This window comes from Balearica regulorum, chromosome 1 (assembly GCF_011004875.1).
Source record: "Balearica regulorum gibbericeps isolate bBalReg1 chromosome 1, bBalReg1.pri, whole genome shotgun sequence".
In the NCBI taxonomy this organism is placed as follows: domain Eukaryota; kingdom Metazoa; phylum Chordata; class Aves; order Gruiformes; family Gruidae; genus Balearica; species Balearica regulorum.
In genome coordinates, this window is record NC_046184.1 from 114,951,385 (window position 1) to 114,976,345 (window position 24,961).

The following is a 24,961-nucleotide window of genomic DNA, read 5'->3' on the forward strand; positions in this document are numbered from 1 at the left end:
TTTATAAACTTCAGGCAACATTGTCATTTCTGTTTGCTCAGGGATAGGTGATTATTTTTACTTCTTCAAAGATCACTGCTGAATGAACTGAACTTGTTGATACAGAACATCGCTGAGCCACACACTGTTCCCACAGGAGATTTCACCTCTGTGCCAAAGTGTTGAGTGATGTCTCCAGTGGTGCAGTTTCTACCAGTACATCATGGAACTGGCTTAAAAGTCTCCTTGCAAGGACAGTGCTGGATCTAGCACAATCGCTCTCAACTTCCTATCATTCCTCTAGACTCTTCTTCCAGCATCTCTTTTGAACTATTTGAACCAAGAGGTGTCCCAACCCGTTCAGTGCAATTCCAGCTGGGCAACTGCTCTTTGAGTGCTATTCAACTTGTGAGAACTTATTTTCTGTCCTTCAAACTGAAATTTTATATATTTCTTGCTCCTTTTTAAAAGAAATGAGGTGAGTCTGAGCTTTTCTTTAACCTGGAAGCATGTTTTCCAGAAGAGGACCTGTAAATAACCAATCTGAATTTTGGAAGCATAATGAACTTTGGCATAAATTCGGAGATGGGGAAGGTGCCTGTGTTTCCAGTCAACAGGCTGTCCCACTTATCCTGGGATGTCTACTCCCTCTAGCCTCTAGAGACTTTATTATGCCAACAAACACATTCAGACTGTCTAGGAGCATTGGGATTTGATGAATGCATAACAAACACAGCTAATTTGAAAAAAAATAGCTCCTTTAAACAGCAATCTCCAGCTTCAGTACTTGATTTTGCAAGTATAATTTACTCATTTAGTGCAAGTCACTAGAGAATACTTTGGATTTCTCAGTTACATATTTTTGCATTTCCCCATGTGAAATTCGAGCCCTAGATATCGCTTTATATTTTCTGAGTATCAGAATGTATTCAGCTAATGCCCTGCAATCTCTTGCAATTTTGATGTCACCAATGTAGGAATAGTGTAGTCATTAGCTGACAATCAGGAAATGGGAACACAGTGGAATTAAAACCTGTTTCGAATTTTAACTCAGCAATGAAAACACTGAAGGCTATCAAACTCAAGTTGGCAATGCAATCTCTAGCTACTCTGGAATGCAGAGCATTACATTCTCTCTCGAACCCATATGTAATACCTCAACGTGACTTAAGCAATTTGCCAACTTCAGCAATTATCTTGTTCACTATATGTATTTCTCATTACTCTATGTATGCATCAGAACCTTAAACACTTTCTGATTTTTTCTGTCCCTCAGAAAACAAGTGATTACAGGAGACTGTGACACACAGAAATAGCTGGGGAAAGTTTGAGTTCTGGTTTTTGGAACCAAATATAAAAACTCACATGGAATGCTAAGAGTCAGCAGGATTTTTCAGATTTGCAAACTATAGGATCACCAGAAGGGAAAAAATCTAAAGCCTGTTCTTTCAGATCCTATAATTCCTCATCCCGATGATGATACCAACAAGTTTACTACTTTTCTGGTTAAACAAAGTTTGCCTTCCCTCCTTTCACCTGAGGAAGACAAGTGTTTTCAGTTAGCTATAATACCAGATTAGTCTTGGGCCAGCAAGATACAACTGTTATGTTTTGCTTGGACCCCTACTAGAACTAGCAGAACATTTTGTCATAAGGCATAGCCTGAGATAAATATATATATATATATAGTATATATAGTTATATATAACAGATATATATATAATGGACAATGGATAATGGATATATAATGGATAGCCTGAGATAACTATTTAATAAGACAGGGTGACCACCAGCTCTCCCCACTTCCAATAGGATGAGTCACAATTTGACCTTGGCAAAAAGTCTTCTCCATCTTGGAAACTATTATTGTGCTGTGCTTGTATTACTTTCTACTTTTTTCTTTTCTTTTTTTTTTTCTTTTTTCTTTTTTTAATTAAAACAACTTCATTCAACTGCCCTTGAGGTAACCTTCATACCTATGCATATACAAGTGCTTTCTCATTCTAGGACTAGAACTTTTTCCAGACCTCTAATCAGTTGCCTATTAAATGGAGATTAATTTTAATTGATGTATATCCATTAACTATTTATACTTCATCAGCAGAATTTTGCAGAATTTTTGCTTGGTCCCCTTTAAAAGAGAGTAGAAGCTCACTAGGCAGACGGAAGGGGTAGGGGGAAAGGAGGAGTGATGGAAAGAGTGAAAGTTTTGCATGGAAGTGTTTCCTAAGCAAACTAATCAAAACTGCACATGATCTATCACATACACTTCAAATGTGTTCAGATAGGTCTCTCTGAAAGTCAGCTGTATAATCAATATCTTGGTACCCCTTTCAATATATTTTCCAGGTTCCTTTTGTACACATTAACATAGCAGCAAAGCACAGATAAATTTGGTTACATGCTTCAATTTGCTGGTGAAATACTCTGGATTGGTCTGAGTAAGAACGGGACAGATAGTCAAGAGATTCATAATTTTATAGATGAAATTTCATTCAGCTGAACTGGAGATGCTGAATAGGGCACCATTTAGAGTCTGAAAACTCGTGCTCCCCACTCTCTGCTAGGATAGGGAAGTTCTGATACCACAATATCATTCTTCCAAGTCAGTAAATGTTTACTTGACCGACGGTTCTCCTGATTAAACCGTAAAGAAAGCACAAAGAGTGGTGCCCTGCTGCCCATGAACAAAGTCCATGAGATAGTTTATGGAGGAAATCGTTGCTTACTGTGAGTGAAGTTTGGGATAGTTGCATTGTGAAAAGTTTGAACTTTTCTGTTGGGACTTATGTGTGCAAAAAAGAGTTGCATCAGCCTATAAATTTGCATCACAAACAAGCCAGCAGATAAAATCTGACTGGTCCATGCTGTAGTGTTTTAATCCATGTATCCTTAATGAAATCTAGCAATTTAGTAAATAGTTTCTCTTCTCCTGTGTTCTGATGACTGACAGTCAGGCTTAGAATTTGTTGTAAGGTCCAGGTTAAAAGAGAAATAGCTAAGTGACAAGTTTGATTAAGAACCGGTTTGTCGGATGATTCATTTAAATAAAGTAATTACTGTACAACATTTTAAAAACAAATTAACCACAGGATTCTACAAGGGAAGGGGAAAAAAAAAAGAAATCGATGTTAACTCAAGATATAAATGATGCTCCAGAAACAAGGCTATTATTGCTAAGCATGAAAACAAGCATTGGCTTTCATGGTAGGCTGCTGGTAGCACATACATGGGACAAGGCTTAAATTTTTGAGTCCCCCCTTTCACCTCCTTCCCCTCCTCCCCAATTACTCAGCCAGATAGTGAATCCAGTGCAGCAGCTTTGGCCGACCAAAGGCCGCTTAGTCCTGGTCAGTGGCAGACCTGACCTTTCTTCAGCACAGGCGCTATGTCTGCCCCCATGATGAGCAGGATTGTCCACCTGAGTCAGCAGGAAACTGCCAACCCAAAACCAGGTGAGTGCCGGAGCTACAGGGGTTGCTCTGCTTTGCATGGACATCAATACCCCCCAGAGGCTGTCTCACCAGGGACAGCTGAGGAGCAATGCCAGACGTAGGTTACCTGATCCTATTGCACGCAGGAAGTAACTCTCCGCCAGCCACAGGTGAGGACATCAGTAGGAGAACCCAGCATTCATGTTCACTTAATTGATAAACCTGCTTCAGCATGTGTGTGTGATGAAACCCTTCACTTTCAGCATTTACTTTATAAAGTGATGTCTGCGAGAGTGAAGGAAAAAAGTTCTATCTGCCCCTACTTTGAATTTAGCTGTGGAAAGTAAGAGGAAAATGACTACTTGGCTACTGTTACTCTGACCGAAATGAGGACTGAAGCCACATGAGTGACTGCTCTTCAGGGAGGAGCGAGGGGCGCAAGTCAAACTACCAAATATGACAAAGCATCAGCCCCATTCATCCTCTGAAGATAAAAAAATTCTACAGCAAGTAAAATGCCAAAAATATAAAAGCACACCTCAGTAGGCACATCTGAAAAAGCAGTTCCAGCCCTTCTGAGCAAGCAAATGTTTCCATTTAAAGGGGACATCACCGACTGTGAGAGTTTTAGAAAAGGTCATGGCTGAATCAATTTCCATACCTCTCAATGGGTCTCAACATTTCACTTCAAGACAAGGCAGAGCACAAAAGCTTGTTAGTGGAAAAATTCTCTATCCCTGTTTTAAAACCAGTCATAAACAGCAACAGCTAAAAATTGTTGACCTTTCTGATGGCAGTTATTGACCTGTCTCCCTGGGCTTCTTTGGTCAGGTTTCTTCAATGAAAAATATCTCACTAATATATTCCAGTCCCAATACAGCAGATGTATATTTTTTTAGCTGTATATATGTAGAATTGCCTGAGTAGCCTTGAAGGAATTTCTGTGATTTCAGTCAATGGCATCACTTTGATGCTTTCAAAGTAAAATGCTAACTTTTCAAAATGCTTTTAAAAACTATATCCCACTTGCAGAAAGATGTTCCTTACCTACTCCATAGCAAACATAAGAACTGCATTGGGTTTTTTGGGGGTTTTTTTTGTTATTTGTTACTCTCTATTAAAATACTACAGAAAGCCAGATGAAATGGAGGTAGGTTTACAGAGGACAGTACTGATAGCCTGAAAAACAGAGGTGTGAAAATGCCATGCTTTTCTAGGGTAGTCTATATTTCCTTCTGACACCTAAAGGTGACCAAAAGAGAAAAAATATGTTCTGCTTTTAAGCCAGACTGAGATCCAGTGGTCACCACAGACATGCCAAAAAAGCAGTTGTTTTTCAAATGTAGATCTTGCTCTGGGACATTCTCGTATTCATTATCTTTGTGGATAAATATCACATTTTCCATTTAAATTTGTTAAAAGTCTCTCCAGCTCACTGGTGGCTGTGCAAGGCAGCTCTACGGGAGGTCCATGTCCATACAGTCAACCTTCCTTTCATGCTGGGATTCCACTGTGATCAGCTATTGAACTCTCCTCCAGACATTTTTTAACAATATTCTTTATTTCTAACATAATGCTCTCTACTTTTTGATGAGTGACAAATGCTGGCAGCGTAGGGAAGTCATTTGCTTGTACTGTTAAAATAGAGAAAAGTGTTGCTGAATACTACATATAGTATTCAAGGACCATAAGTTGAGCCACCAGGTACAATGAGGTTTAAAAGATATATTGCTGGGATTTTTATTTGCTGCCAGATTTTCGTCTCCCAGCATACCATCTCTTTCCTACAGCCAGCAGTACCAGCAACTTAAAGAGAATAGATCAGCTATTCATATATGCACATGATTCCAGGAGTAGCCATATTAATACTTACGCCAAGTATTTTGATATTCTGACAGAAATTAAAGTGAAGAAACAGGAGGTGTCAAAAAACCTGAAAGCCGTATGTTGTTTATGTTCTTATTCAGGTTCTACACTTCAAAAGAATGCTTTTTGAAAGCAAACATGTTGACCATGTAGTAAAAAATGTTTGAAATACTAAAACATAGAGACTAAGAAGGATGGTAGAGGAAAAATATGGTTAAGATTAACAACTAAGATTTTCCTCATGAAGACACAGGTATTTTTCCCTTTACTAGAGAAAAAGAGAACTTCTATGGTTTACAACCCTTTCCAGTTAAGGATAAACCCCTATTTCTACATGGTTGATGTCAAGGTTTCCTTTCCTTGCTCAAAGGATATCCTAGTTTCGTAGCCTGAGTATAAGACGTGCACCTTCTCATCTGCCTGGGGAGGTGTTTGCTGCACAGGATGACACACCGAATAAACGATGTGGAAGCACAGGGCTCACTGGATGTCATTGCTCCATCCCTGAAGCTTTGAGCCACTGATGGCTTTCAAAGGCAATCCAGTGCCATGACACACAGGTGATTTGCTAGCAGGATTTCCAAAACATCTGAACATCTATCTCCTGGAGGGATTTATGCTCTGAGAAGCCTCCCCTCCTTTTCACAGCATCATCTGAACACCAGGAGGTCCATGAGACCTCATTCAAACCCACCTGTCAGTCACTGAAGAGAAATGAGAGTTAAAATCCTAATGACTGTGCAGCTATGTGCCACTGCTTTCCTGAAAGAGATGCTGTTGGCGATGCCAAGTTAACGTAGGAGATTCATAAAGCCAAATTAGCATGCAGTTTGCCCTTGCTCTCTGTCGATACAGATACGGACTCACACCGCTCTGCTGCCGGGACAACTAAGGACTCACACGTGCTTCTGGAGCTCAGTGGGGCTGGCAGAGTGGTAGGGGTAGACCTGCTGGCTCGAAAAGGAACAGGGCAGAGCGAAACAGTTCTTGTGAAAATTTTTGCTCCAGATAATGTCCACTTACAGACTTGAAGAGCGTGCCACTTGGAGTGAAAGCACTTGCTACTGGAAACCCCCTCCAAGCACTTTTTTCCATCCTTGCCTCTTACCAGAGGACGTATTCTCCTGACTGAGAGCCAGTGTAAGTGCATTCCTTACAGAGCTAAGTCTCAACATTCATCTTACCAGAAAAGAATAATCAAATGAGTTATTACTTAGAGGCTTTCCTTTAGCAGACAGTTTAACAGTATCTTTCTTTTTAAAGTTAGCTCACTGACTGTGTAAGATTAGTCCACAAATTGGCTATTACCTCTAATTTATACATGACCTATAAACTACTCTGTTATGTGTATGTATGTGTATTAAAAAAAAAAATTCTCAGGAAGAATCATTAACAATCAAAATCCTATAACAGTAATTGTATTTTACATTTACAAATCCAGACCAAAGTGGGTTTACTCCCCTAGGTTTTCGTGGAATTAGATGCATGGGGTTTGCATTTGGCTCACAGAATGCAAACAGAACACATTAGCATTCTTTGCACGGGTGAATTTAGCCTTGCAACAGGGACCTCTGAGTTAGGCAGCTATTATCGTCCTCATTTTACAGACAGTGAAACTGAGAGCTTGAGTGACTTCCCTAGCATCACTCCCTCTTCAATCTGTTCAAAAGCTGTTTTGGAAACCTTCCATACATTGTGCTCTATTCCCGCCATTTTTCAAGCCCCTGTCCTTACCTTGGCATTCACTATCTTTGCATTCACCCAGCCTGGTTCCTGTCCAGCATGCCTTCAGTTTTATTCCTCTTTGCTATACCCTGCCAAATGTCACTGCCATTGCATTGCCTATGCCAGATCCGGGGTCTGGATCATTTTCCCTCTGTAACTCATTATTCATCTGCAGGCTCCTCCTTTTAGGATGCACTTCAAACAGAAGTTGAAGTCCATGCCCTTGCCCTTTCTATACTCTACCCTCATTGTTTTCAGCTATCTGAATCTATAATAAAAGAGATGGTGGGCACAGAAAGGTAAATATCTCACTCTGGTGCTCACCTGGATTTCCTGCCTTCCTTATCCCCGTCTCTGCATTTATTTGCTCTCCTGTCTCTGTAGATTGCGAACTTCTCCAAATGACAAGAAATTTGCAACCAAACAGAATAATTTGGAGCTGGGCTGGCTTTGGAGGGGGTTGGAATGATGGTTACATTTTACTTTCCATGACTGCATGGTAGGACTGGGAAGCTGAAACCTGGGACAAGTTCATGACCTGAAACCTGACAAAGAAAGATGGAAGGGGATGCAACCCAAGTGTCAAATTCAGCAAACGTGAGGATTGGGGTTTTTTTAAGAAGATTAGGTTTGTTTATAGAAAGGTCACTGACTATTTGACAAATTGAGTATCTCCTAGGCTCAAAACTGTACATCTGAAATACACCTCTGGGCACGTGTTTAGGATGTGACTGTATTCCAGTCACTTTTGTGAAGATTTTGCCCTCAGCTTTAACAAGAGGTGAGATACGGTTTGTCAGGCTTTGCAGTCTGATTCAAAATTTGCTTGATTTAGAGTGAACTCTCACAGGGACTCAGCCTTTCTGTTATTTTCACGCAACATGGTTGGTGCTTAATTACACAGCGATGAAACTGGTAGAAATCACATTTCAGTTTCAGCCCTTGTGCAGACAGGTGCAAGGTCTGCGACTGCCAAAGAGCTGCAACCCCATATACCAGGTCTGAATACATAACTCACAGCAAACAAGACCTAGTTAATGACTGAGATGAAGAGCACAAAAGAGGGAAAAGACCTTAAATAGAAAATGCTAAAGCATTTCTCTATCCAAAACATTCTCTATGACAGCTGGGCCCAGGTTTTTATAATTATCTGCATTCTAGCAAGGTATTGCATTCAGCGATGCTTTTATCCTTTGCAAAGCAGAGGGATAAAAATAGGTATGTGTGTATGTATATATATAAAAAGTTGAGCTTATTAAGATACAAAGATCTGCCTTTTCCAATGGGATTTACTTAGCTCAGCTTATGAATTTGGAGATATTTCCCAAAGGCTCAGTCGGCATGATTCATGTTATAGAATTTCTAAGTAAGTAATGAACTTTTTCTTTTTTTAATGGGGAAAAAATTGGTTGTCCTGATTTAGGTATTTCTTGCAATACAGTGACTGTACTAGCTGGAAACTAACGGATCATTTTAGAGGCACAAACTGTCTATTTGATAGAAATTAAAAACAAATATTGTCTTGCTGCCTTTATTTTATTGTTTTCCCATGATGCAGAGGCTAGTCAGGACGACTGAAAAAGCAGGATAATACATATGTCATTTATATTGTTTGCTATTCTTCCCCCCCCCCCCCCCCCCCCCATAACCATACCTGCTTGGGCAAACTAGCTATCCATGCATTGCAGCATTAATTTCAAACTAGACAAAAACAGGAGAGGGAGAAAATTGGTTCTAATCACCCAGTTACACATGCAACATTGGGTCCCATCAGATGTTATGGCCACGCAGCTAGTAGGAGGGAATATGAATTGTTTCCCTTCTCTTCTTGGAGCTAGAATTAGGCAGATGAGCCTTGCTGAGACCAGGGTTGGATTGTGTGTGAGATGCTTTCCCCAGGAGCAGGGCACTGGCTAAAGCAGTATACTGAGTTTCGGCACCCTGCTTTCCTTCCACCCGCATATGACCTGGTACGCTTTGCAGAGCACGGCTTGTACGCTGTTCTTTGCAAAAACTGTGGCAGATCAAGCCTCTACCTTCAACAGAACCACATTCTAATCAGGATGAGTGGTAGGAACAGAGCTGCTCTCTTCAGAGCTCCCCAGTGAGCCGGTGAAACGGGGCCGTGCTGTTGCGAGATGCGCTCCCTGCGGCACAGCCAGGAAGCCCTCGCCCATCGCAGCTCCTGTGCTAAAGGATTCAGGCGAATGTTTGGGCTTAGCGTGAGCACTGCCAAAATGCTCGTAAGGATAGTTAGGAGCATAAACTAATAAAGCTATCCTTTTAATTAATGAATTCTTAGTGAATGTGTTTGTTAACCATGCATTGGCTGCAGCCATGTGGCTGGATCCACACATAGCCCCGTGCCTTTTGCTGTAATCCTCCTGCTTCGTAACTTGTGTGGCAAAAACGCTCCAGGACTCTGCAGAAACAGTGGTTTCATTCTCTTTTTTTTTTTAAGGCTCCTAGCGACAAAGTAACAGGCTTTTAAACTTCTCTCCCCATCATTTCGTTCAGAAGAAATGAGACTTTAGTGAAGGAGGTAAATGTTTCTACTGATTTCAATAGGTTTTGATCAAATTCTCTCACGGCCAAGCACTTCTTCCACCATGCTGTAACAACGTAAATAGTCCCACTGGAAGATAAACTTACTTTCTGGTTTCTTTTTAAATCTTTCAGAGCATTACTTCACAGATATGTTTTCCCTACATATCTGTCTGAGTCAGAGGATTTCCCTCTGAGACATCCAGACATCTTGGCATATTAATTGCTGATCATGTACTGGACTACAAGGCGCTTCTGAAAAGTGAAAGGGAAGGAAAGGTAACACAAAAGTAGAGAGGATGGAACAATCACAGAAAAACCCCAATGTTTATATTAAGGAAAAAAGGAAGGAAAAAAGAATTTCACAGAAATAAAAAGTAGATGAGGAGAATGGAAAGCAAACTGGTTGAATGAAGACTGAGAGACTGATGGCATTGAGCTGCGGAACTTGCTGGAAGTTTATTTACTGATTTTATCTGGTTTCATCCCAGCAGTATTAAATTGCTTTAAAAATATAGTAAGATTTGTTGCAGATGATACAAAGTAATTGCACCTTGCATTTGAGGAAACCTTGAACCAAACAGAGCAATAGAGACCCTACCTAAAAGAACAGCAAGAAAAATTGAATACAGAGGGCTTATGCCACCTGCTTTTATGTAGGCACCTGGTTAAAACACAAGGTATATCTGCGCATAAAGGGCTTTACTACCTTCCTTTGCAGTGGTTACAAGATATTACACTTTCCAGAGAGTAGCAATCAATACGGTATGTGCAGCCATTTCACTTTTTTTCCCTGCACTTATGACGGCAGATGACCCATAGAAAGGTGTATGGATTCATTTGACTGAAGTCTTGAAAAGGTTACTTTAGCTGGAGAGCCGTCCTGAGGTGTGAGAATATAACCTTGCTACAAAGCAATTCTGAGTTTGCATATGCAAATGAAACTACTTCAGGATTAGCCATTTTTCTCAAGCTGTTAGAAATAGACATTTCAAAATCCTAGACTATACTTTGAAATGTGCATTATTCAGTAAACAGGATTTTTAGGCATAAACATCAGGGTTATATCTTTAAAAATTATACAATTTTTCTTTTCATGAGTGCCCATTAAGCACTATTATCTGTAAGATGCTTAGGAGCATAAGGTCTTTATGACAGCTGAAGAAATCTGAGCTTATCCTGAAAAAGCATGGATAAATTCAGATCACAGACTCTCCAAAAGTACATCCTTTCCAGAAAGGAGGTGGCAGTGGAGAGAAGTTAAAGTTGGTAGGGCGGACATTTTGCGCTCTGACTTTAGTCAATCGCTTTTTTCTTTCTGAAATCCAGCTGTTACAATTCCCCTAAAGGCAGTGCTACCTATCGATCCAGAAATTATTGACATGGGGGATACCAAGAAGCACAGAGCTAGCAAGCTACAGCAGAGATCTTCATTTGTAAATTACTATGGACACTTGCATTTTTAGCATGCAAAAAATAGTACCCTAATTAAGAGTTTAAACGTTAAGGATACAAAGATTACATTAGTTTTTGCTGTCACACACGGTGCATGGAGTAACAGTGAATTTTTACTTTGCTTTCCTTCTAAGATGCAAGAGCTGTTTATGGTAGACTCTTCTGAGTCTGAACTTGGTCCTCTCTCTCTGGAGGAAAGGCTTAAAATAATTCAGCTAACATGAAGAGGACTTTACCTGTGATAGTCACCACTCTTTCCTTCTCCCATGGTGGCTGGAGCTTCCCCAGGGCTCTCCACTAACCCTGCTGAAGTCTCACCTGGAGCCGCTGGCCCCACTGCTACAGGCAGTACATGCACTCAGTGGGGGAGGACTAGCCAGAAAACAAGAAACCTGCTTCAGTTCTGGTGTCTTTATCCTTCTCCTCAGAGGGGAAAATGAGACCTGTCATACTCTTTTTTTATTTGTTATGGCAATTTGAGAGACTTGTGCAGCACAAGGCAGCCAATAAACCTGGGGCTAGGACAGCGGCCTGAGATATGTGCCCTCTCTCTCCAGCCTCCCTGGGAATTGCCAGTCTACACCCCAAAACACTTTGTCAACAAAATGGTGACAGTATGGGTCTGTCTCTGTGAAAAGCATAATAAAAATTTTCCTGACCAATTTGAGCCAGGAACTGTGTGTTCTTGCAATGCCTCCGCATGAGGCAACATGGCCTGTACTCTTAACACCGAGCAACCGAATCAGAAATCTTCCAGATCCAGCTTGACAAGTACACCAGAGACAACACCTGGGAACTTCGTGGCACTTTCCTCTGTTGTCCATACCTCTAACCCCGTGAGATGCAGGTCCCCAGCAGAGCATGGAGGAAGGGGATCAGCGTAGGGAAGCTGTTATTCCCTGCTCCTCCTCCCTCAGCACCGTCTCTCCCTTGCACCTTCTCAACGTGCAGCCCCAGCCTTGCTGCCTTTTGACTCCTCAGGTCTGCCCAGCTTCATTTAGATGCAAACTGGGTTTGGCCCAACAGCCATTTAAATACAGCTGTTACTGAAACAGACCATTGAGCTAAGCGTGCTTCAGTCCTCATCAGACTGAAATGATGGCATTTCTTGTAACATCTCAGCAAAGGGGAGCATCAGCTATGTTTTATAGCTGTTAGATAAAGGTGGATGCTCAGAATCCCGAAGACGCGCATTAATAAAACATAGCCAGCTTGACATACTGCTTGCTGAGCTTGTCTTGGCTTACAGGGGAACTATGTAACATGTCTATTAGGAAAAGATTATTCTGTGGAAGAAGCCTTTGAGCTCCTTTGACAAAAAAAAAGCTAAGGACGGGCACCCCGCGTAGACCCTCTGTGAATAGAGTATGTTCATGCCACAGCTAACCTAGTGGAAGATTTTCCCAAGTCTCTTTTACTGCTCTTGTGCACAGCTGAACCTGTTGCAATGTGACAGAAAGACTCGCAGACTTCTAGAAAGAGTGACAAAATACAGGTAAGAGCGCCACAAGCCACACAGATCATGTCAGGTATGTAATTAAGAAAGTATAAACCTGAAGTTTAAACACAGAAAATTAAAAATGACATAAGTGATTGAATTGATTTTCATTAAAATAAATGTCTCCCTCCCCTTTAATCTTTTATTGGTGTAGAGGAAGGATATAAAACCAAATGTTACCAGTTTTCCCACTGGATCATCTGTTTTGATTCTCCTGAAACTCCAAGCACACCACTGGGATGAGGTACTTCACTGACAGTCCCCCACGGTTTGTGAGATGCAAGGAAGTCAGCAGATTTTGCTCAGAATTTACCTATTATTCTTTAAACTTTATAGAAATATATTTTCTTCCATCCCACTGGACTATTCTGTCCCTCTCTTACTAGCATTAACATAGTTTCATCCTTAAATCCTCAAGTATCAAAAAGGAACATGTAGAAAATGAGCTGACATTTTTCTAAACAAGTTATTATTTATATTGCAGCCTCAGCATAGCAGGTGCTTTAAAGGAAAATACCAGGATATATTTTCAGTCTTGGAAAGTATAATGTCTAAGTAGGCTCATCTAGGATTATGCTTTCAAGGGTGAGGGTTGCAGATTTTGCAAGCAATCCACTCTTACAAGAAATGTTTAATCAGCACCTGCACTTTGAGTTGCCATATTTCTTTATAATAATCATGGCTGGCTCTTGAAAAGACACTTAGTTGAGGTGCCTGCAGTTTAAAGCTTTCTTGGCAATTATCAGTCTGGAACATTTCTATTCCTCAATCTACTGAGGGCCATTTGTGTCTGAAAAATATCTTATTCACATCTACATTTGCAAATGTTAAAGTAACAAGTGTAAACAGAATGCATCTGCACCTAATCACAACTTTACATGAAGTGTTAAATCATACAACTTCAATAGAAAATTGGAATAGGAACCCAAACAACTACAGGAACAGTGTTCTCTTGTAATGCTTCCCCCCACATACCCCCCAAACCAACACATATTCTTCAAAACCCCATATTCTAGCAAGACTGATTTGAAAATACTTAGAATGCGCAGAGGAAACCAAGACTTCCCAGCAGTGTTAAAGTTTCTGATGGAGAAGCATATGGTGTTGAAATTCCTGTGCATAATAGGGTCTAAATTAAAGGAGATATAAGACCCTTAACTCCAGAAATTCTTGCTTTGAGGGAACTTTCCAGGTTGTATCATCACTTGTCTTAATGCTGATATCCCTAAAGGTTCTTTGGAACCAAACTTTTCATTTGTACATGAATCTAGGGACTTGAGAGGCTCCTACTCAAATCGCACACGGAACCTGTAAAAGTGGCACCTTTTAGGTAAGCCACTTCCATGCTGTGTACGCAAATTTCAAGATACCTGAGCCATAAATGTTATAACCAGATAAAATCCAAACATGAAATGTTTTGCACTTGTACCTGGTGCGTACATGGAAGTGTCTTTCACCAGCAATCATACTCAGACTGAGGCATTCCAGTGCTGGGACTTACGACCCAGTTCTCAGGGATTAATTCAGTATAAAGCTGAGTAGAAAAGCCTACAGTAGCTACATCTATTTTGCATCTTTGTTTCTTCTCCAGACTGCTTTTCCAGATTCAAAAGTGTTTTTTTCAGTGTTCCAAGAGCTACATGCAACAGATGTGATTTGTCCGAATGGGGTCTGTGAAAGACTTGTGAAATTCTTAAAAACAAACAAAACCCCTCAAATGTGCATACATCCCTGCTTATCAGCAAGTGTTAAGTGAAAATTCAAAAAGTATCCTAGTTTATATTTGTTTGCAAATGAAATTATGTTAGCATGATGGTACACAATGATCCTTGGATTTTTACCGCAAAACCTAGGTAGTATGTTCTTGCATTAGAAAAAATTTCACTAGCAGTGATTTGGCCAAAACAATGTAAAGATGTGCAAAGTGCACTGGCCATTATCTATTTCCTGTACACAGATATCATACGTATGTAAATTTTATATTCTTGAAAAGATTATTGGATATCTTTGGTTGTTTCATCCAACATTCTGTCTCTGAAGGAATATTTTCTTCCTTTTTTTTTTTTTTCCTGATCTAGCCTTACCTGTTATAGGCAATCAATGTGATGGAAGCCCAAGTCTTTCCCTTGACTTCTCTGAGCCATGGATCAAGCCCAAATTTTGCAAGAAAAATTCTTATAGGATATGGTATGGAATTAGATACTCCATCTCCTCATGGCTAAACATTCAAACAGCTTCAGTAGGAACAGCTTCATCAGGCATTATTAAAGCTACTTAGAGATGTTAGTTGTTAAAGATATTACACCTATTTATTATATTATAGTTACACTTAGATATAATTATAGTAGTTATTGATAGGAAAGTTAGATATGTACTTTTTTGAAAAAAAGACAGGAAAATTTGATTGTGGAAAATTTTACAAATGGGTTAAAACTGTGGTATAATATTAAATTAATATGAAAAAAAATTAAAGAAGGAAAAAGACAATTCTTGAAAAACCTGGATACAACATTTCTGGACTCCGGGAGATGAATATCTGAGATTCTAAATCATTCCTCAGGTATTTAAAATATAGAAGTTGATGCTACTAGGTATAGCTATTATCTGGGCGGTTTTTAGCCTCATAGCTTCATTGTCAGAAATTTTGATCAAAAGTTCATAAAATAACCTTGCTATGAAGAGGAAACTGCAATTACTTATAATTAGTACAGTGCATAAATAATGGCTTTAATTCCATTAAATAATTGCATAATTTATAGAATAAATTATGGCCAGAATGGTCATAATTTCAATGCGTTACCATCAATCAGGACAGAAAAACCTAAATTTTGAAACAAAATTAAAAATTCTGCTCAGGAGACACTAGATTTTTTTCTTCCCTGCTCAGTGACTCACTTTTCCTTTCTGAGTGTAAGATTTCCTATACATTGTGTTACTTTGAATTTTCTTGACATTTTCTACATTTGAACAAGCTTACATTTTTGGGAAACTATACATTAAGTCTGTTTCAAAGTGACACCAAGGCTAGTCTTCCCCTGAAAATCAAACAGAGTTTGAATTGAGCTCCTCATGTCTACACATTTGAAAACCTCAGGGTGGATTACCATAACAAGAGGATGGAGATTGTTTCAGGTTGCTGAAGCTGTTGCATTTTGCGGCTGTGGAAACTGGAGAAACGAAATTGCCTGAGCGACTTCACCAGTTCGTGTCAAGCATGAATTGCTGCTCTAAGAGAGATATCAGACTACGGTTTTCAGATGCCCAGGGTCACTTAAGAAGGCCTTCTGAGGGGAATGTGGTAGAGCTCGAGGAAAGCAGGGTATAAAAGAGCAGGTGACTAAAAGGTCTTCTGAAGTCGGGCATGCTTGTCTTGCAGATTATCATATAAACTCTTCAGATCCAGGCAGGCACTTGTAGGAGGAAACAGACTATTTCTCTCAGAGTATGTGATTCTCGTCCCCTTGATGTGAACACAACTTTTTCCCACTTATTCAGCAACATTAGTATGTAACCCCATGTAAGCTGTTACAGCAAAACCCATCCTATTTAAACACTTGCCGAGTGGTGCAGATGTGGCAAAGTGGCTGCTCGGGTTTCCTGTGTTGATACATCCTTTCTCTCCTTTCTGTTTCGCTTAGTTATTTTGTGCCTACAAAATGCTGGTGCCTGCTGGGCATGACTCTGATCTCAGTATCAGTGAAGTTTCTCAGGCTACCGCTAGTCACCGTCCCGGATGACTTACTTCCAGCATACATTAAAGATAACAGGTGAGTCAGGCTTGTTGATTATTGTATTAAAAGATGCACTCGGTGCAGGAAGCGTAGCGAACAGAAAGATGTCTCTAGTTATTATTTTCCCTAACACGCACACCCAGAACAGCACCAATGTGTGTGCCACCTGGGGATGAACAAGCCTCCAAAGACCTGGGTGCCCATAGATTGGTGAAAATTTCATGACATGAGCCACATAGACAGAGAGAGGTTTTTTTTCCCCAAGGATGTGACACTTGACAGAGCGCTGTATGATTTTGAGAAACAGAGACAGTTTTAAAGACCATAAGCCAGAACGCTAGTCCTTGACAGGTTGTCATTTATCCAAATCAACCCTGAGTGCCTTTCTGAAAGACGTGCCACAATCAAACAGAAGTTATTGGTCTCAGTTTTGAGGTAAGGGGATGAAATTCTGCTCCTGGTTTATGATGGAAGATAGGTGTGGATCCTTCCATGATCCTGCCTGACCTGAAAGTTTCTGAAATTCTAAAGCCAGTAATAAATCACACTGGAGATCTCGAACAAGAGGGGGAATGCTCCTATGTGGCAGGATAGCTTTCTCTCACAGTTATATATGTCACAACAAACTGGGTAACAGAATTATGTGCACATGTAGTTTTTGCTTGGTGACAAAACAAGCATTGCTTCTAACTGTGTATGTTTTCTGTGAGATACTGAACATTGAAAAATGGTCAAATTAACAACTGCAATACATTCTCTATGTAAATGAAATGCTGTGTAGATGACACTTCTAGTGATTATAGCTCTTTATGTGACATATGTTTAATGATTTAGATTGGCTCCTGTTGAGAGGGATTTAATTTAAGGCACTTATGGCATTGGGCTCAAATTATTTGCAAGAGTTGATTGAAGCTTATGTTTTACCCTGCAGCTTATGTTCAGCTAAGGATCATCCGCTGAGTATATTTCATTTATCTCTCGCAGGATCTAAACTGTGGGCTTTTGCCACAGTTTTCTCTCACCATATATATTGTTTAACCAGTTTCCGGCACAATCAGCCATTGTTGTAAAATCAGATGTGAGAACAAAGTTGCTGAATTCTTGTATTTGATTTTTTATTGAAGTGTTAGGTTTGCAATTTTTAAGGGCTCCCCATCCATTTCTCTTGGCAACAGGTTTTGGATGCCTAGTTCCCATTAAAATTAGCGAGAAATGGTCATCCAGCCCCTTAAGAAGCTTTTAAAATCTCCACTTTTCCGTCTATCTGTACCACTGATCATCAACAAACTGCTGATTGTAGGAACTTGTGGATTCAGAAACGTCACCATCAAATCTGGTAGTAATTTAAACTTAATCTGAGATATGCAGCTCCCACTAACGTTCCCTGTGCATTGTGATATTATGTCCCCATGTTGGCAAATTCCAGTAAGTAGTGTTTTGCAGCCATACGCTCTCCATAAAACATCCGCAGATGCACGTGCACATCTCCTGCTGGAATGACATGGGAGCTGAGTGCACAGCTTTCACTGAAGCTGTCTGAGTGTGAAAGTGTGATTTTTGATCCAAAATGTAAAGGTCTTCCATTAACTTTTTTGGCCTTTGGATTGGCCCCTCAGCACTCACTGGTCTGGCCCTTATTAACCGTAATGATTGTTAAATCCAGGGGGAGGGTGAGGAATATAGAGTACAGATGAGAATAAATAATCAAAATGAATGTGTAATTTCCCTGTAGCACAATGCCAGCTGGCTTGGAAAAGACTGAGGGCAACTGAAGCAATGGTTATTTCATTATTGTTTGAATACTGACTGGCTGATGATGCTCTTCAGATTTGTCAGGTAGCTGGCTATTCTGTTCTGGTTTCTAGGAGCTCTGTGAAGGAGTGGGTTCCTCTTCCAGGACTTTATTAGTGCAGGTTCTCCAAACATACAAAGGGAAGTGTGGGCAATTGCGCATGTTAATTAATCCCTTAATGCATGGCGGGGGGAAATCCAGCTGTTGACTGCTTGTATTCCAAGAACCTGGTAGCAGTCATGGTACAGTGGTGGCACTGGAGGAGACTGCAACACAGGAACTCAAACTGCTGCACTGCGTAGTCTTGACCAAATAATGACCATGAAGCTCGGAGGACTTTGCATCTAAATCACAAGTTGTTTGTGCCAGTGGCACTCTTTCTTATGAAACCCAGCCCAAAAAGAGAAGACTTGCACTCCTTACTGGCCTAGAAACATTCTGAAAACACTCTTTTTCCTCAGGGGGAGGTGAGCTAGCTTAAGCCATGTGCATCATATAAACCTTCTACAGGCAGTGTGTGGGAGCGGCACTTGCCCACTGCAGAGAACTGCAATTCCCCTCGCTAGAGCCACTGCCACAGTCTGCGTCCATGTACCAATAAATGCTCTGAGATTTGATAGACTCAGAACTAGGATGTCCCCTCTGCTGACCTGATACTAATTATACACATCTTCTGGGTATATTACATTTCTTTCAAGCAGGTATGTCCAGCTAAAGCAGGCGTAAAATATAGGTTGAATGCTTAGTAAAACCCTAACAGAAAGGCTGTGATTTAAAAGAGTATTAAATAGGAATTAGCTAAATGATTTTAAGAGGAAAGCAAACACTAAGCATTTTTAAGGAAAAGAGTTAGAATAGTTTGCACACATTGCGTGTGAATGTTCACACTTTTCAGTGTTTGGATATCTTGTAAACTTTCATTTTGATTTTTCTTTCTTCGCTTTCCTCCTGTAATGATTATTACATTTCCTTTTCACAAAATACGGAGTATTTCCTGGGACAAACTTTGGCTTTATATTTACTGTAGCAAATACAATCTTTGAAATATTAAATTGTTTCAGACAGTTAAACTACAGCCTATAGTTTTATGGTATTAACTATCAATTAAAAGAAATGCAAGTTGTTATATTAGGGCACCTCCTGGACAGTTGCTGGCAGAAGTGTTCCTTCTGGCGAGTTTGGAAGCACCTCTTTAGGTGATGCTCTGCTCAGTCCTGATCCTGGAAAAGTAGCTTGTATTCCTAGGGGTAGCCACTGATTTTCAATGCACATCAATAAAAGGGGAGTCTCAGGAAATAATACTGACAATTGGTATAACTGAAGTGTCAATTGTGTATATATTTATATGAGTGTATAATAAATTATTCCATGAAAATAAAAAGATATCTTTCTCAGATCACTTTGCATAAACCATAATCACACTAGGCTCCAGAATATTGTTCAAAATTTATGCAAATCAGAAATGCTGGATCCAAAATCCAGTTCCCTAAAATTGACCAAACCCAAACATAGACAAGAGGTTTGGGGTGGGATGTGGGTATGAAAATCTGAATCTCACTGTTCCCATTCATACTGGAATTCTGACTTCTGACTTGCCTCGTTGAAGAGTTCAGCTACAAACTGGGATCTGAGCATAGATGTGGACTGAAGATATAAAGCCATGGTATAACACTTCTTTTACAAAAATTATTTTTTTTAGTCATTTCTCCTCTCCAGCTTGTTTGCTATATGAAGGATGCAATGCACAAATTTGCCACGTCAGGAATTCAGTCGCTTTTCTTGTTCTTTCAGATAGCACACGCGTTGTCCATAATCATGGGATATTCTACTTTTTAATCTCTGCCTTCATATGGTTAATCCTGCCAAAAATAATACCAGTTGATCTTGACAGGATTTCAACACGCGGTTTTAGCGTGCCAAGAAATGATTTCTTAAATTTGTCCTTCATGAACTCTGACAGATGGTTTTTCTCTACTGTGGCTAAATTTTTCTTGTATACATTATTTTGTGAGTGGAGGTAGACTGAAGGTTTGAATTCTAGAAAAGGCAGTAAAAATGTATTATTAGGTATTTAGAATTAATTTTTATTCAATAAAGCTTCAGCAGTAAGCTGAATAAGCTTATTAATATAAGAAATTGCTGTTGGTCCTTGCTACATTTCATTCAATGTGTGAGAATTTGCAAAAATGAAAAGCAGGAGAAAATAGAAGAAAATTAAAAAGAAAAAGGTCATAAAAAAAAATCTGAGAAATTCCTGTTTCCTTAATATTTTGTTTATTTTTTTCAACTGTTATCTGCTTATTAGAGTCTAATTTGGATCTTTTCAAAGGTGTGCATATCTTTAAAATCTTCTTGTGTGGTAACTAGACACTTTTTAAATAGCAAATGAGCCCAGATGGCATGTATTCAAGAAGTCTGGGGGAAAAAAACAGCAAGCAAAGTAGCTGAGCTGCTAACAAAATATGCAGCTTCTCATTAGCGTAGGAATCATTACCAGAGGACTCGGAGGCACCAAACATTGTTGTACTAGGTTTTAGGAAAAGGTGTTTGCGACTGATGATGAGAATTACTAGCAAATTAGCTACCTGGAAGATCGATTGAAAGGATAAATTACAATATGGAATTTATAAAATGGCTGATGAAAATAACCTGAGTTACATATATTTAATGATTATTTTTAAAGTTAAATTAATTACATTAACTCTTGTTATTTAGAAAGGGCACCTGAAAGCTACTGGGAATACTGTCTTGAAAATATTGGTGCAGCATGTAGCAAAAGTCAAAAGGGCAAATAGCACTGAGTTTTAGAGAAGCAATACAGACCAGAACAGAACACACTCTCATAGCAGGGCACAAATTCACGCCATGGCCCCTATCTTTTTTAGATGGAGAAAAACAATGACAGATCCTTCTGGCTGCTGTGGTATCTAAAGCCCAACTTTGTGCGTCATTACCAGAGAGCAGCCCCGTTTTGATTTGGAGCAACGGAGGCCAGCCCTGCAGCCTGCGTGGCACCGCAGCACTTCTGCTCCTTAGCAGGGACACTCGCTTCCCTTAGCAGGGAGTTTTGCAGCCTCATGTTTCAGGACACCAGCTCCAACCTAACATCTTTCCCATAATCCATATGCAGAAGACACACAAAGTGCCTGGTGCTGCTGTGCTCACCGGTGCAAGCGCCTTGCCATTGCCAGGGGTATACGGCATGCTCGGCCTCCATGCAGTGAGCCCTGCTCTTGGCAGCGAGAAATCATACAATCATAGAATTGCAGAATGGTTTGGGTTGGAAGGCACCTTAAAGACCATCTAGTTTCAACCCCACTGCTGTGGGCAGGGACACTCTCCACTAGACCACGTTGCCCAAAGCCCCATCCAGCCTGGCCTTGAACACTGCCAGGGATGGGGCATCTACAACCTCTCTGGGCAACCTGTTCCAGTGCCTCACCACCCTCACAGTAAAGAATTTCTTCCTTATGTCTAATCTAATCTTTCAGTTTAAAGCCATTACCCCTTGTCCTGTCACTACACTCCCTGATAAACAGTCCCTCTCCATCTTTCCTGTAGGCCCCTTCAGGTACTGGAAGGCTGCTGTAAGGTCTCCCTGGAGCCTTCTCTTCTCCAGGCTGAACAAGCCCAACTCTCTCAGCCTGTCCTCATAGCAGAGGTGCTCCAGCCCTCCAATCAGCTTTGTGGCCCTCCTCTGGACTCACTCCAACAGCTCCATGTCTCTCCTGTACTGGGGCCCCCAGAGCTGGACGCAGTACTCCAGGTGGGGTCTCACAAGAGCGGAGTAGAGGGGCAGGATCACCTCCCTCGACCTGCTGGTCATGCCTCTTTTGATGCAGCCCAGGACACGGTTGGCTTTCTGGGCTGCAAGCGCACACTGCTGGCTCATGTTGAGCTTTTTATTCACCAATACCCCCAAATGAAAGTTTCTCCTTATTTGACAGAGAGTCCTTCGACACACTTGTCAAACAGACCTGGAAATTGATAACAAACCGTTGCTTGGCTTTGAAAATTGTGGTCTTACTATGTTGGACTTTTTGCTTTTATTCTGCCCCATATCCCTGCCACTGGAGTAAGATGTGGGTGGGGGGAACCAGGGAAGCACACGTGGCTGTGCCCAGCGTGACACTGGCTCCAGCTGCGCACCTCGTATCTCGTATCAGCCTCAGGGGCCCACGATAACTTCTGCCAGCTGGTGACAACCGGGAGCAGGTTGTCTGCCAACTGTGGAGGCACTGCAGCCTCACCTCCTACTGCCATGACTTCCACCAAAGGCAGTGGGAAAGGAAAAAAAGGGAAATAAGAAAAAAAGTGAAAAAAGGGGGGAAAAGCAAAAAAGGAAAAAAGGAAAAAAGGAAAAAAGGAAAAAAGGAAAAAAGGAAGATGAAGAGGAAGAGGGGGGGAAAGGAGAAAGGGAGAAAAGGGAAAAAGAAAAAAATGAAAATGAAAATTAAAAGAAAAATGAAAATTAAAAAGAAAAAAGTAAAAAAGGAAAAAGCAAAGGGAAAAGGAGCAGCACTGCAACTCACTGCATTAGCTGCAGGCCAGCTGTGCGCTCAGCTGAAGCGGTTGGATGGGTTTCCCTCTAAAGCAATGAGAAAGGAGGAGGCAGTATGTCAGGGGATGAGGACAAAGCTTCACGATCCCTCTTTCCCCTTTTTGGGTGTAAATGGATCACACTTGTACTGCCTAAGAGTTCTTCTTATTACTGCAAACGCCTCCTATTGAAAACTGTGTGTGGAGTCCACAGGTTTAATCATGTCCAACTCATCAGGAGGTGAGAAAACCTATTTCTCCTTCCTTAATGTGGCAAATGCTTTATTTCAGCAGTGCTCTCTCTTAACTCTTCTGTGTATAGCCTACGAATGCACAGCTTCCTTGTTTAAGGCATTTTCTGGCAATTAAAAAACCCCAGAAATTAATCTCTTTCTCTGAAAGGCCCATGTAATGTTCGTAAATGTTTTAGTGTGGAAATTGTGCATTTTTTACAAAAACATGTAAAAATTAATTTCATTATGCTTTTGTGTAGGAAAGAATCTTGCCATATGCCCTACATAAAATCACATGAATTTAGGAAATGGTGACATGAATTTTACTTAAATTTCTCTATGCTATTCATCAAATTTAAAATTAAAAGTCAGGGTTTTTGCACAAAAGCGAGGCAAACACCAGTTAATTCTTTTTTTTTTCTCTCTTTTTTTTTTTAACTGAAAATGGAGAGATGTGAGAACTATCTGAAAAATGGTGGGATACTCTTTTCATGCTATCAGATTTAATTCTTAGTAAGACAAGACAGATAACATATTTATAAATTACTTGCGGAATAAGCCTGAATCACATTTTACACAGCAGTCACGGCTGAAGTCCTAGCTCATGGAGGTTTTGTTATTGACATCTAAATGAGTAAAAATTTCATATGTGGTTTCTGAAGAAATGTTTTCTTTGTCTCTCATAATGCTAAGACTTGTATGTCTAAACTTATGCACATGACTGCTCCTACTGAGCTCAATGGGACTAAAGTTAAAACTAAGCCAGTGCATACTTCTTTGCATGGTAGGTGTTACAGAGCTAAAATATTCTCATCTTGGTAGAAGAGATTTCATGCAGATGGATGCACAGCGTGGGTCTCCAAACCTTGGAAGTTATATGCATGTGTAAAATCAGCTACTTTTTTTCTAGATAGAAGAAGGACAGTTCTCTCACTTTTTTCAGCTCTGTGCCAAGGAAAATCTTTATAAAGGGCTATTACAAAAGCCTGATGAGGCTCCCAGTTCAATGGAAATAACAATCTACCTTAAACATAGCATTCATAAAGTTAGACCTAACTACAGTCTCACTGCAGGAGATGATACTTTGCAGAGGCCTGACTCTAGACTTGAGATTAGGAAGGAGATTGATAAAAAAAAGCAATTACTTCATTCTAAATAGAAAAAGACAACCAGAAAGAGACAAGAGGTTTGGAGTTACTGTACTATAGGTATCACAAATAAAGACAATAACTGAGCAAGAAGGGTTGCAGATACATCTGAAAACATGGTGATAGGTTTGACTGGAGACGGTCCTCTTGGACATGCATGTGAAATTCAATTTACTCTCTACACTTTGCCCAGAGTCTCAGTTTTGTGCCACTGCTGTCCAGAAGAAAATGCACAGATGCTGGACATTTGCTTGGTTGTTGGGTTTTTTTTTTTCATTTATAAATTATAAAAAAGATTTAGCATTGCAAGTAGGTTTTTTATTATTATTTTTGACTATGCATGTTCTCTTGATTCCTCAGTGATCAAAGGAGCACATTTCACTAAAGAAGGCAGCTGCTTTGACAGAAATTTACGGTCACCATTCAGATCTTTAAAAAGCAAGCCCAAGTAGAGCACTAAGGAAGCAGCTTTACACCGAGGTAAACCACAGGGGGCTTTTAGGAGGTATGGCACCTTTCCGGGGATTCACTGTCTTGCTGTGGCTGTGGCGTAAAACTGCTGGGAATGCAGGCAGGGAGACACCTGCCCCTTCAGGGTCTCATATTTTCCGTATGTATAACTTAATATTACTGCAGCATTACGGTTATTTGCCAAAAAAGGGTTTTCCAGGTTTCCCACCTTTTGAATATTGCTGATGCAGATTCCTAGCAAAGAGGAAAATGACATGCAGAAACTACTGTTCTTTTTATTTAAAACACAGCATGGCCTGGGTTTGCTTTGATGTCCTATTAGTGACACTGTTTTTTCCCCTTAGCACATGAAATTATATTATCAGCACTAGGAAAAAAAAAAAACAAAAACCACATCAAAACAAAGAGAGGAAGCGCAGATAGGTCTGGATAAACTCCATTTTATGGAGATATGAAAGTGAGAAACACAGCAAAGGCCTGCTTCCTTAGCTCTGTTAGATTTTTGCTCAGTTTGCTGCTCCGCAGATGTGCCTGCTGGGCAGCATA

At 40.3% G+C, this 24,961-nt stretch overlaps 1 protein-coding gene across 5 annotated transcripts in view; it reads right to left on the reverse strand.

The window, feature by feature from the left end:
* GRIK1 (glutamate ionotropic receptor kainate type subunit 1) overlaps positions 1-24,961 on the reverse strand; it is a 169,943-nt gene that overhangs the window by 79,586 nt on the left and 65,396 nt on the right. The gene's annotated exons all lie outside the window — the stretch shown is intronic.